The sequence below is a fragment of the Oculina patagonica genome, chromosome 14, assembly GCF_052425735.1.
Source record: "Oculina patagonica isolate OP01 chromosome 14, crgOcupat, whole genome shotgun sequence".
NCBI lineage: Eukaryota > Metazoa > Cnidaria > Anthozoa > Scleractinia > Oculinidae > Oculina > Oculina patagonica.
Genome location: NC_135771.1, coordinates 19745120 through 19758109, shown reverse-complemented (window position 1 = coordinate 19758109; position 12990 = coordinate 19745120).

Below are 12990 nucleotides of genomic sequence, written 5' to 3'. Positions count from 1 at the left end.
ACAGGCACAATCTCGAGCCCAGAGTGATCCCCGGCTCCTCGGTCCGTCAGCGGTTGGTCAGCGGTAAGGACGCCTGGACAGGTAGGTACTTCATATATGGTAATTATAATGTACCCAAATGTGGTGTTTATAATGTACTTGAGATACTCTGCTTACTCGAGATTCTTTGCTTACTCGAGATTCTTTAGATTCTTTACTTACTCGAGATTCTTTGATTACTTGAGGTGCTTGTGTTACTTGAGGTGCTTGGGTGACTTTAGGTGCTTGGGTTACTTGAGGTGCTTGGCTGTCTTGAGGTGCTTGGCTGACTTTAGGTGCTTGGGTTACTTGAGGTGCTTGGCTGACTTTAGGTGCTTAGGTTACTTGAGGTGCTTGGGTTACTTGAGGTTCTTGACTTACTCGAGGTGCTTGGCTGACTTCAGGTGCTTGTGTTACTTGAGGTGCTTGGCTGACTTGAGGTGCTTGGGTTTCTTGAGGTGCTTGGGTTACTTGAGGTGCTTGGCTGTCTTGAGGTGCTTGGCTGACTTTAGGTGCTTGGGTTACTTGAGGTGCTTGACTTACTCGAGGTGCTTGGCTGACTTCAGGTGCTTGTGTTACTTGAGGTGCTTGGCTGACTTGAGGTGCTTGGGTTACTTGAGGTGCTTAGGTTTCTTGAGGTGCTTGGGTTTCTTGAGGTGCTTGGGTTACTTGAGGTGCTTGGCTGTCTTGAGGTGCTTGGCTGACTTTAGGTGCTTGGGTTACTTGAGGTGCTTGGCTGTCTTGAGGTGCTTGGCTGACTTTAGGTGCTTGGGTTACTTGAGGTGCTTGGGTTACTTGAGGTGCTTGGCTGTCTTGAGGTACTTGGCTGACTTTAGGTGCTTGGGTTACTTGAGGTGCTTGACTTACTCGAGGTGCTTGGCTGACTTCAGGTGCTTGTGTTACTTGAGGTGCTTGGCTGACTTGAGGTGCTTGGGTTACTTGAGGTGCTTAGGTTTCTTGAGGTGCTTGGGTTTCTTGAGGTGCTTGGGTTACTTGAGGTGCTTGGCTGTCTTGAGGTGCTTGGCTGACTTTAGGTGCTTGGGTTACTTGAGGTGCTTGGCTGTCTTGAGGTGCTTGGCTGACTTTAGGTGCTTGGGTTACTTGAGGTGCTTGGGTTACTTGAGGTGCTTGGCTGTCTTGAGGTGCTTGGCTGACTTTAGGTGCTTGGGTTACTTGAGGTGCTTGGCTGTCTTGAGGTGCTTGGCTGACTTTAGGTGCTTGGGTTACTTGAGGTGCTTGGGTTACTTGAGGTGCTCGACGTACTCGAGGTGCTTGGCTGACTTCAGGTGCTTGGGTTACTTGAGGTGCTTGGCTGACTTCAGGTGCTTGGGTTACTTGAGGTGCTTGGCTGACTTGAGGTGCTTGGGTTACTTGAGGTGCTTAGGTTTCTTGAGGTGCTTGGGTTTCTTGAGGTGCTTGGGTTACTTGAGGTGCTTGGCTGTCTTGAGGTGCTTGGCTGACTTTAGGTGCTTGGGTTACTTGAGGTGCTTGGCTGTCTTGAGGTGCTTGGCTGACTTTAGGTGCTTGGGTTACTTGAGGTGCTTGGGTTACTTGAGGTGCTTGGCTGTCTTGAGGTGCTTGGCTGACTTGAGGTGCTTGGGTTACTTGAGGTGCTTAGGTTTCTTGAGGTGCTTGGGTTTCTTGAGGTGCTTGGGTTACTTGAGGTGCTTGGCTGTCTTGAGGTGCTTGGCTGACTTTAGGTGCTTGGGTTACTTGAGGTGCTTGGCTGTCTTGAGGTGCTTGGCTGACTTTAGGTGCTTGGGTTACTTGAGGTGCTTGGGTTACTTGAGGTGCTTGGCTGTCTTGAGGTGCTTGGCTGACTTTAGGTGCTTGGGTTACTTGAGGTGCTTGACTTACTCGAGGTGCTTGGCTGACTTCAGGTGCTTGTGTTACTTGAGGTGCTTGGCTGACTTGAGGTGCTTGGGTTACTTGAGGTGCTTAGGTTTCTTGAGGTGCTTGGGTTTCTCGAGGTGCTTGGGTTACTTGAGGTGCTTGGCTGTCTTGAGGTGCTTGGCTGACTTTAGGTGCTTGGGTTACTGGAGGTGCTTGGCTGTCTTGAGGTGCTTGGCTGACTTTAGGTGCTTGGGTTACTTGAGGTGCTTGGGTTACTTGAGGTGCTTGGTTGTCTTGAGGTGCTTGGCTGACTTTAGGTGCTTGGGTTACTTGAGGTGTTTGGCTGTCTTGAGGTGCTTGGCTGACTTTAGGTGCTTGGGTTACTTGAGGTGCTTGGGTTACTTGAGGTGCTCGACGTACTCGAGGTGCTTGGCTGACTTCAGGTGCTTGGGTTACTTGAGGTGCTTGGCTTACTTGAGGTGCTTGGCTTACTTGAGGTGCTTGGGTTACTTGAGGTGCTCGACGTACTTGAGGTGCTTGGCTGACTTCAGGTGCTTGGGTTACTTGAGGTGCTTGGCTGACTTGAGCTGCTTGGGTTACTTGAGGTGCTTGGGTTACTTGAGGTGCTTGGGTTACTTGAGGTGCTCGACGTACTCGAGGTGCTTGGCTGACTTTAGGTGCTTGGGTTACTTGAGGTGCTTGGCTTACTTGAGGTGCTTGGGTTACTTGAGGTGCTCGACGTACTCGAGGTGCTTGGCTGACTTCAGGTGCTTGGGTTACTTGAGGTGCTTGGCTGACTTGAGCTGCTTGGGTTACTTGAGGTGCTTGGGTTACTTGAGGTGCTTGACGTACTCGCGGTGCCTGGCTGACTTCAGGTGCTTGGGTTACTTGAGGTGCTTGGCTTACTTGAGGTGCTTGACTTACTTGAGATGCTTGGGTTATTTGAGGTGCTTGGGATACTTGAGGTGCTTGGGTTACTTGAGGTGCTTGGGTTACTTGAGGTGCTTGACTTACTCAAGGTGCTTGACTGACTTGAGGTGCTTGGGTTACTTGAGGTGCTTGGCTTACTTGAGGTGCTTGACTTACTTGAGATGCTTGGGTTATTTGAGGTGCTTGGGATACTTGAGGTGCTTGGGTTACTTGAGGTGCTTGGGTTACTTGAGGTGCTTGGCTTACTTGAGGTCCTTTATGTACTTGAGGTGCTCCATATTTTTAAAACCGACAGACGACAGATTTTGATTTTGTTCATACTCTATCAAATAAGCTTTTGAGCTTTAAAGCTTTAAAGTTTAGTACCTGCAGGTTTCATTTCAAAATTGTCTATATAACTCACTCTACAAAATGATTTTAATATTTCCTTCAAAAGCGCAACGATAGGCCCGTAGCCTTTTTTTTTTGCCTCGGTAGGTTCTTTTTCTCTTGAAACTGACCAAACAGTTGTAGACGTAATTTCGAGGATACAGCAGAGTGTTTGCTTCCATGGGGAACTTTATTTTAGATACAAACTCTTGAAAAGGCCTTCTTTTTTTTACTATATTGAGATTTTAATAGCTTTGGCAGCACATAAAGTCTTATTCCAGTCCCTGAACTCTCCCTTGCGCATGCAAATTTTCCTTTACTGTCTCTTTGCGCGCCTGGGTTCAACCCCTATAAAGGGCGCTCGGAATGGAAAGTCCAGGGACTGGACTATAAATGTCTAAGATTTCACAACAAAGCAATGCACTTTTTTCACTTATTTATATATGACTGGATTTTTGAAAAGCGGGTCAACAACACACAGCCCTGCCTGGCACTCTACCAGGAAAATCACAGGCTTTATCAGTCAATCAAGGCAAGTCAGGCGAAAAAGCTTTGCTTCAGCCGGAGAGCACGTTTCCAAAAATCCAGTCATATATATAAACGAGCTTTTCTTTAACGTCACATATCATTGTACATCAATTACATGTTAAGCTGCATTTTTGACAACTTATACCTAGGGGCACCCCACTCAAGCTTTACAAGGCGTGCATTTTACCGCATTTCTACTATTGCTCCTCTGTCTGGCATTTTTGTTGCGCGCCCGATGCGGACAAGCTTGAAGCACTAAATAAAAGATTCCTTGGATTCATACTTGTGGATTACTTGTCCCCATACAAGCAGTCTTCTCAAGAAAGTCTCATCCACCTGACTCGCATCCACCTAACATTAGCCAATGAACGCATTCAAAATTTCCTGATGTTATAATACAAAAGCCGGTTTCCCCCCATTCTCCAGCTTACATGAAAAATATGTTTTCACTTCGGTCTTCCTGTTGCGATCTACGTGGCAATAACATTTTGTCCCTTTGTAAGCCAAGGACAACGAGTTTTGGCCTTAGTTCTTTTTCATATTTCTCAGCTAAACAATGGAATGCGGTACTTAACTGTATTAGAACAAGTGACTTTACAGAGTTCAAAAGCAACATTCAGGGAATGACTTTTGTTTAGACATATTTTGCTTATTTATTGGTTCTTTTTCCGCTATTTATCTGTAGATTCTAGTTTCTTCAATTTTTGTAACGTATTTTAGTGTATTTTTTTTAATTTATCGAAGATATTAGCTACTTATATTCAGTACATTATAAGCTACTCTAAAATTTGAGAGAAAATAGAGTCTATGTATGTATGTATATGCTTGCATGAATCCAGAGTTTTCACTTGCGCAATGCGCCTTGAAATTATCGCGAAAGGGTAGAGATACCAGTAAATATTGCTTTTCATTCTACCTTGAAAAAAGCTCCAGAACGGAAGAAAATACGATTGCTGAAACGTTTGTATGCCCTAGAGTTCTAGCCTATAGGCTGGGTACGCCATTACCACTGTTACGTATCATAGGTTGTTGTCTAAAGGGTGTGAGTGAGCTCAGCAGCCTACTCAGTTTCGCGTCAAGGTGCACAGGGGTATGATAATGGGTGCATAGAAGAGCAAGGTTATACAAGCGACATTTCCCATCAATGCTTGCATTGAGTTGCCACAACATGCAGATGTTGATAAGTTCAAAAATGTGACTTTTGTATACTAGAATTAAATTTTAAGCGTTTTGCTTAGCCCTACCCTTCCGAATTCTCAGAACTTGTTGAAATTTGTCAATCGGGCTGCAGTATATATTGAAAACAGTGGAATCAATATGAGATGCATTTGTGCCAAGTTCAGCCTTCGGTAATATTCTGAAAACCGAAAATGAGGGGAATACAGGTGAAAGGCTTACTAGTTTATTACGCGTTTTTTCGTGTAAATAAATACAAATAAAGACAGTGAAAATTATTTAAAGCGGACAATATACTGTATCATTCCGCAACCCCGGACCTTTTCAGTCAACAATAACGTAATCGTGTCGGCGGACGCACAAATAGCAGAATACTGCAGCCAGGCTGTCGCTCATCTGAATGGATACTGCTTTCTATAATCCTAAAGCTTTCTAAAAAACCCTCTTAGTAATCAGGACACTTTAGCAAAGAAATGCTCCTCTTAATAAACAACAACAACAACAACAAGCAAGGTTTTGTTTCGTTTGTTAAATTTCGGCTTTTCATTGAGTATTTTATCCTGAAAAGTAAAAATAATTCACGATGCTCGTTTTTGTATGTGCGCGCGGAAGAAAATTTAGTGGTGAACAGTAAAGACAATAGAGTGTTTCTGTATCGGAACTATCGGTCTGATAGTTGCCCCTTTGAAATTTGATGTTCTTGAAACTAGCATATTAGCCCTCGAAGCTATTTGTTTCAAGAACATCAAATTTCCGCGGGCAACTAAATAAACAATTAGACGGCGAGCTCGAGGTTTCTAAAGCCGGTAGAAACCGAGAGCGAGCCGTCTAATTGTGTTAGCATAACCCACTGACCGATCTATTAAACACAAAATATAGCTAGAGTTGATTTATTGAAGGTTTTGATTGATAAAATCAGCGAAGACTAAGCGCGCGCTCCGAGAGCCTTCTACGGATCGATAGTATGCACCTGTTAAGCCAATCAGATTGCGCGATTACCAATAGTAGGTCAGTGTGGTTATGCTAACAGCCGATAGTTCCTCGACAGAAACACTCTATTGTTAAATGGTATATTAGCTCATATGCCATTGACCACAGAGATCCACGATTTCGTAGCCGATACGCGTCAACGAAAACAGCTGGGGAGCTTAAATATTGCAATTCTCTTCGGTGTTTTTAATAAAACAATTATTCCATTCGCGCTTGTTGGATATGAGATCGTTATAGCCAACTCTGCGCTACGCGCCTCGGTGGCTATCTACCATCCCATATCTATCGCGCGGTCGTGGAATAATTGTTAAATACGATGGGCATCTTGTAGGGTAAGTGCTTGTCGCTGGGTTTATATTTTCCGATTGTTTTTGTTCCTCGGCCAGCAACTGAAATAACATTTTTAAAACATATTGCGTAAATAGCCAGCGTCAAGTGACCTGCATGTAATAAAGGTTTTCTTGCACAGAAGTAAAAGTGAACATGATGAAGTAGGATGGGATAATACAATACAAAAAAGAAAATACAATCTTTCTTAACGTGGTCAGCACGCTTAGCAAAAAAGCTAGTTTGCTGGTGCACCACGAAATAAAAATACAAAAAATAGAAAAATAAAAACTTCTTGGAAGTGTGGCGAACAAATTATTCTATGACACGAGCGTAAATTAAATAATAACGCTTCGCCCATTCGGAAAAGTGTGTTTCGGTGTTCCCGGTTTTACTACATGTCGTAAACGTTAGAGTCGTTAGAGCTCTTGAACCAAATTTTTGAAGATAAGAAAATAATAAGGCTTTACATTGGAAAGAACCCAAGCCGAATGTCTTGCAAATGGAAAATAATACACGCCATGACATTAATAATTGGCAGGGGGTTTGAGCTTTTCACCGCTGATGTTGTTCACTAAGACGAGCAAACTTGGCAGCTATTTGTGCCGTACTTTTTGTGGCGATACCTATTGACATCTCTCTCATCCTATGTGATTCTGCCACAAAGTTGTAAAGTTGCGCCAGAGTTGCAGAATTTACAGGCAAGTGGCTGGAAAGAAGCACCTCTCGGCAAACCAGCAGACACAACGTCTCCAAAACTCTCCAAGGTCCTGACTTAATCACAGCTCCTTGTAGTTCCATAAAGTCCGCTCCTTTCCTCCTTTTGTATGGCGATACAGTTTCACGGTTTCGGCGTTTCCTTTCTTGGTTAGGTATAGCAGTAGAAATACCACCAACCTGAAAAATGTTTCCACAGTTGTAGCACCTGCAGTTGTCAGTACATCCAAAGCCTCCCGCCAGGCATGGACACTTGGTCTTCCTTTTCCCGTCTCTGCAAGATATTAAGTTAGGAATTTTTTGTTTCGATGCACTGCCACACGTGCAACCCCGTTTAGGCCGCTGGAAATTAATGTAACGCTTCTGTGGAGTCATCTTTTCATTGTGTTGATTCATGCAGTTGTAGCAACGACATTTTCTGGTGCAAGACTGCATTTTGCTGTTACATGGACATTTAGAATCTGTGCACGAAGTTTTTGAAGGGTCTTTGGCATTTTTTCCGCAGGTGCATCGTTTATCTACGATATCCATGGTTTGATCTTGTTCATCCGATTTTGAGGAATCTGTAAGTTGGAAAAAAAAACAGACCGTAAATTAACGTGAAAGATAAAACCTTTCACGCCACCAAGCGCTGTAGTAAACGGACTGATCGTTAAAGGAATGGACAGAGCCAAATCTACAAACAACATCGAGATTCCGGGACAGGGCGGATTCATTGCTACAGATAACAAAACATTTGTTCACAAACTGAACTACCTGCACAGTACTAGTGTGAACGTTTAGACTGAAATTATCCCACTATTTCGACAAAACCTAATTATCGATTAACCTTATCACTGTCGGTCATGCCAAATTAAATACCAGCTAATGAATAACGTTTTTTAAAAAAGCGGGGAATAACGTTTGCCTCAAATTCATTTTTTGAACCGCTTATCCACCAACTGGATATAACGAAAAAAAAATCCATATAAAGGCCAATTGAAAATAAGTCCACGGCATTACCTAGCTAACAGTTTTACAGCATTGGAAAATAAACGATTTCGCTAAACTGAAATTTCCCTAATCTGTACCTGGTATCAAAATCTGAGTCAACAAAACCTTACCTTTCGTGGCATCGTAGTGACCAGGACCAGAATGATCGTAAGCTATGTAAATGGGCTCAGTTGTTACAATTTCGTCAGGTATGAATGGAATCGTGGGGACAGTTGGTAAAGCTGTTACAAGGACAATAGGTATCTGGAGAAGCTTAGCGGTAGCCCGAGCACAAATGTCGCCCACTTCGCTAGCAAAATAGCCGTCTCTTGCAAACTTTTCAATCTCTGAAAGCGATTGCATAGAGTTACCGGACATCCATTCTCTGTACTCGTCGAAATTTTCTTTAAGTTCTTGTACAAATAGATTCCTTAATTTTTTGCAATCATCTTTCTCAGATTTTCCCAGACCGAGTCTATCAATGTGGGGTTGTATTTGGTCCTTGATGTTCTGTAAATGTTTGTGGAGCTGTCTAACTGTTGCTCTGAAAAAACAGTTCCCATCTTTTGCGATTTCGTCTACCTCAAGATCAAAGCCAGATAGATTTCGCTCCAAATTATCTCTGTGTTGAGCAGCCATGTCAGTTTCTACAAAGTTGAGTTCCGATTCTTCTTTAATATGGGCTGCAAGCGTGACATTCTGTAACCATAGAGAGGCTATCATATCAAGGGCTTTGTTTTTACATTTGTCCGTTAAAATGTTGAAAAAATCTTGGTAGTGGAGTACTCTTTGCAATATGTAACTTAAGCATGTCTCGTTCTTCATGTCCTCCGCAGAATTTGCCAGACCTGTATGAGATGTGGCTACCACGCTGGAAAAAGATTGAGTTGCAAATGTTGACGACGACTGTAAGGCTTTCATATGTTTTTGACTATTTAAAGGCACATGTGTTGAAGAAACGGCTTCGATTGGCGGTATGGGAGCTGTTCTCTTACTTTGCAATGATTTACCCTTTCGTTTGCAGTTCCATGCAAATAATGCGCAGCTCATAATTGCAATAGCAAGCTCAGGTCCAATTTTGGAAACTCCACACAGAAGTGATCTGTTGAGGTGTCTATGTAATCGCTCATTCTTTTCCGTTCCACATCCAGCTGGTATGTCCGACAGACATCCTTTTTGTATGTGTTTTCTCAGGTTCTCTATTTGGTGAAGTGTGTCTTCTGTCAATTTTTGTCTCCAAACAAATAGCAAACGTTCAAGATTTGCCTCTATCTCATCCGGATCAGGTGTGCTCATTGTTCGTTCCTCGCCAAGGTCTCCGTTGCGACGAAAAATCAGAGAAAACTCTTTTGAAAACTGTTGTCTTGCACTATCAGATTTCGGTATACTCTGAATAACTCTTGAACAAGCATGAAATATATCTAATCGAAGTTTTACGTCAGGAAATACGTTTTCATACAAGTTCTTTACATGACAGCAATCGTCCACAATAACTATCTCCAAATTATCACCTGATTCATCAAGTCTCCTTTTAAGGTCTTTGAGAAGATCAACGATCTCTGTTGAGGCAGTAGACTTAGTGAACGTCCATGTCAAAACCTCTCCGTTTTCGTTTAACCCGAGAAAAACGTTGTCAAATTGGCGAACAAATTTGTTATCATCTGAACGAGTGATACCGACTTGTTTGCTTAACTTGAAGGTGTGATCACATGATAATACCTTACCAGTGTACCTGTACATGTCACTCTCATAAAGTTCCTTTGTAAATTCGAATTGTGACAGGAATAAATCCATAAGCTTGTCATTGCTAGGGTAGGAACAAAATATGTTTGTCTCAAAGTTGATAGCAAGGTCTGCGTTTCCCTGGTTGTTTCGCCAGAACTCCCTGAAGTTCATCGATGCAATGCCTTCGGCCAGTTCCATAAAGTTTTGTCCTTGGTAGAGGCCCGTAATCAAATAGTCATAAAGCCGTTTGGTAAATCCACTTCTCTCCTGTAACAAGATTGGGAAGGTCTTCCTAACGTCGTATGGAAGAACGCCCAGAATGTCATTTGATCCAGAAAGATAATTATGACCCGTCTTCTTATGCCCTGTCAAGCTGTACTTGCAATTATAAAAGCACTGCACAAGAAAAAAATTTCCGCCCAAGTCGTAAACCAGTCTGGGATTTCTAGGAGTTGCGCTAGAATCGTCAAGAACATCCGTCCAATCTCCAGTTTCCAAAGGGCAACCATGTACAGGACACCTAATAGTTAGGCCATTGTGTCGTAAAGGACACCAAATAAAAAGCTTTGGAATTAACATACATCGTGCATACGGACTTTCCATGATACGATCATACTTTCCATTTTCCGGATCACTCTCAAATTCTTTCACCACTTCTTTTAGATACTCGTCTTCTTCTTTTCCGAGAAGAACGCAGTCACACGAACTAAAAAGAGAAATTTCGACTAGAAGAAGGAAAACAAATCCAACAAGACCTTTCATTATTGAATCGGTATTCGCGAGTACTTTTGCTCGGAAATAATAACATCCAACAGAAAAGAAAGCGCGAGAGAAGGAGCGCTGAGTTCTCGGCCTCCCAAGACATTCTTCCGGTGACCATGGACCACGTACGAGACGTGTTAATTATACAGCGTATTGTCGCTTCTAGGAGAAACCACAGTGCCGCGATCGCTAGAAAATATAACTGGTTTGTTCTGAAACAACTTGTTAACTCGAAAATTTGCAAAGAAAGCAATTATACAGTAAGCAGAAAAAGAGAGTCACAAGTTTCTGTAAAGCTGAATACATTAATCGAAAAGCCAAAAATTTGAATGTTACTATCAAAGTGACAATTAATTTTGTATTAAAAAAAATAAGAAATATACCATTTTATAATATTGTTGATTTATCTTTTTAAATGGTCGAGGAAATGCGCGCGCTGTGATTGGTCAATTCGAACTCATTATAGTTCCATAAAGCACGCTGCATACGTCACGCGCGTGCTTTATCGAGTCAGCCAAACACCTGAAGTAACCCAAGCACCTCAAGTCAGCCAAGCACCTCAAGTAAACCAAGCACCTCAAGTAAGCCAAGCACCTCAAGTAACCCAAGCATCTCAAGTAAGTCAAGCACCTCAAGAAAGCCAAGCACCTCAAGTAACCCAAGCACCTCAAGTAACCCAAGCACCTCAAGTAACCCAAGCACCTCAAGTAACCCAAGCACCTCAAGTAACCCAAGCACCACAAGTCAGCCAAGCACCTCAAGTAACCCAAAGCACCACAAGTCAGCCAAGCACCTCAAGTAACCCAAGCACCACAAGTCAGCCAAGCACCTCAAGTAACCCAAGCACCTGAAGTCAGCCAAGCACCTCGAGTACGTCAAGCACCTCAAGTAACCCAAGCACCTAAAGTCAGCCAAGCACCTCAAGTAACCCAAGCACCTCAAGTAACCCAAGCACTTCAAGTCAGCCAAGCACCTCAAGTAACCCAAGAACCTCAAGTAAGCCAAGCACCTCAAGTAACCCAAGCACCTCAAGTAACCCAAGCACCTCAAGTAACCCAAGCACCTCAAGTAACCCAAACACCTCAAGACAGCCAAGCACCTCAAGTAACCCAAGCACCTCAAGTAACCCAAGCATCTCAAGAAAGTCAAGCACCTCAAGAAAGCCAAGCACCTCAAGTAACCCAAGCACCTCAAGTAACCAAAGCACCTCAAGACAGCCAAGCACCTCAAGTAACCCAAGCACCTCAAGTAACACAAGCACCACAAGTAAGCCAAGCACCTCAAGTAACCCAAGCACCTGAAGTCAGCCAAGCACCTCGAGTACGTCAAGCACCTCAAGTAACCCAAGCACCTCAAGACAGCCAAGCACCTCAAGTAACCCAAGCACCTCAAGTAACCCAAGCACCACAAGTCAGCCAAGCACCTCAAGTAACCCAAGCACCTCAAGTAACCAAAGCACCTCAAGACAGCCAAGCACCTCAAGTAACCCAAGCACCTCAAGTAACTCAAGCACCACAAGTAAGCCAAGCACCTCAAGTAACCCAAGCACCTGAAGTCAGCCAAGCACCTCGAGTACGTCAAGCACCTCAAGTAACCCAAGCACCTCAAGTCAGCCAAGCACCTCGAGTACGTCGAGCACCTCAAGTAACCCAAGCACCTCAAGTAACCCAAGCACCTCAAGTAACCCAAGCACCTCAAGTAACCCAAGCATCTCAAGAAAGTCAAGCACCTCAAGAAAGCCAAGCACCTCAAGTGACCCAAGCAACACAAGTAACCCGAGCACCTCAAGACAACCAAGCACTTCAAGTAACCCAAGCACCTCAAGTAACCCAAGCACCTAAAGTCAGCCAAGCACCTAAAGTCATCCAAGTACCTCAAGTAACCCAAGCATCTCAAGTAAGCCAAGCACCTCAAGACAGCCAAGCACCTCAAGTAACCCAAGCACCTCAAGTAACTCAAGCACCACAAGTAAGCCAAGCACCTCAAGTAACCCAAGCACCTCAAGTAACCCAAGCACCCCAAGTAACCCAAGCATCTCAAGAAAGTCAAGCACCTCAAGAAAGCCAAGCACCTCAAGTAAACAAAGTATCTCGAGTAAGCAAAGAATCTCGAGTAAGCAGAGTATCTCAAGTACATTATAAACACCACATTTGGGTACATTATAATTACCATATATGAAGTACCTACCCCGGGACACACTCTGGGAAACTGAATTAATTTCTTTTTTACTATTGACCCCTCTATTGGTCCTCACAGAACAGTGGAAATCAACACGGAAGTCTGAAAATCTTCCCCGGAAATAAACCAAACCGGAAACCCTGGTAAAACATTTTTTTGTTTTCCATGGTCAAATGTTCAGATGTATCACCTTAATTTTGTAAAACACCTAAGAACTCTAAATTAAGTATTTTCTAATTCTACCGTTCTTTTTGAACTCAAAAGATACCTTGACTAAAAAAGGACTTCCTTTAAACGTCAATTCTGAACGGAGTTTTAAAACAACAACGACGGCGTCACCAAGGCAAGGTCGATTGAAAACTCAATTTATAGTTGACTTACAAATCTCGCTAGAACTACTGTTTTCATCCAAATCTCCGTTACGGTTGAAAAACTGAATATCGCAGACAGTGCTCGATTCAAAAT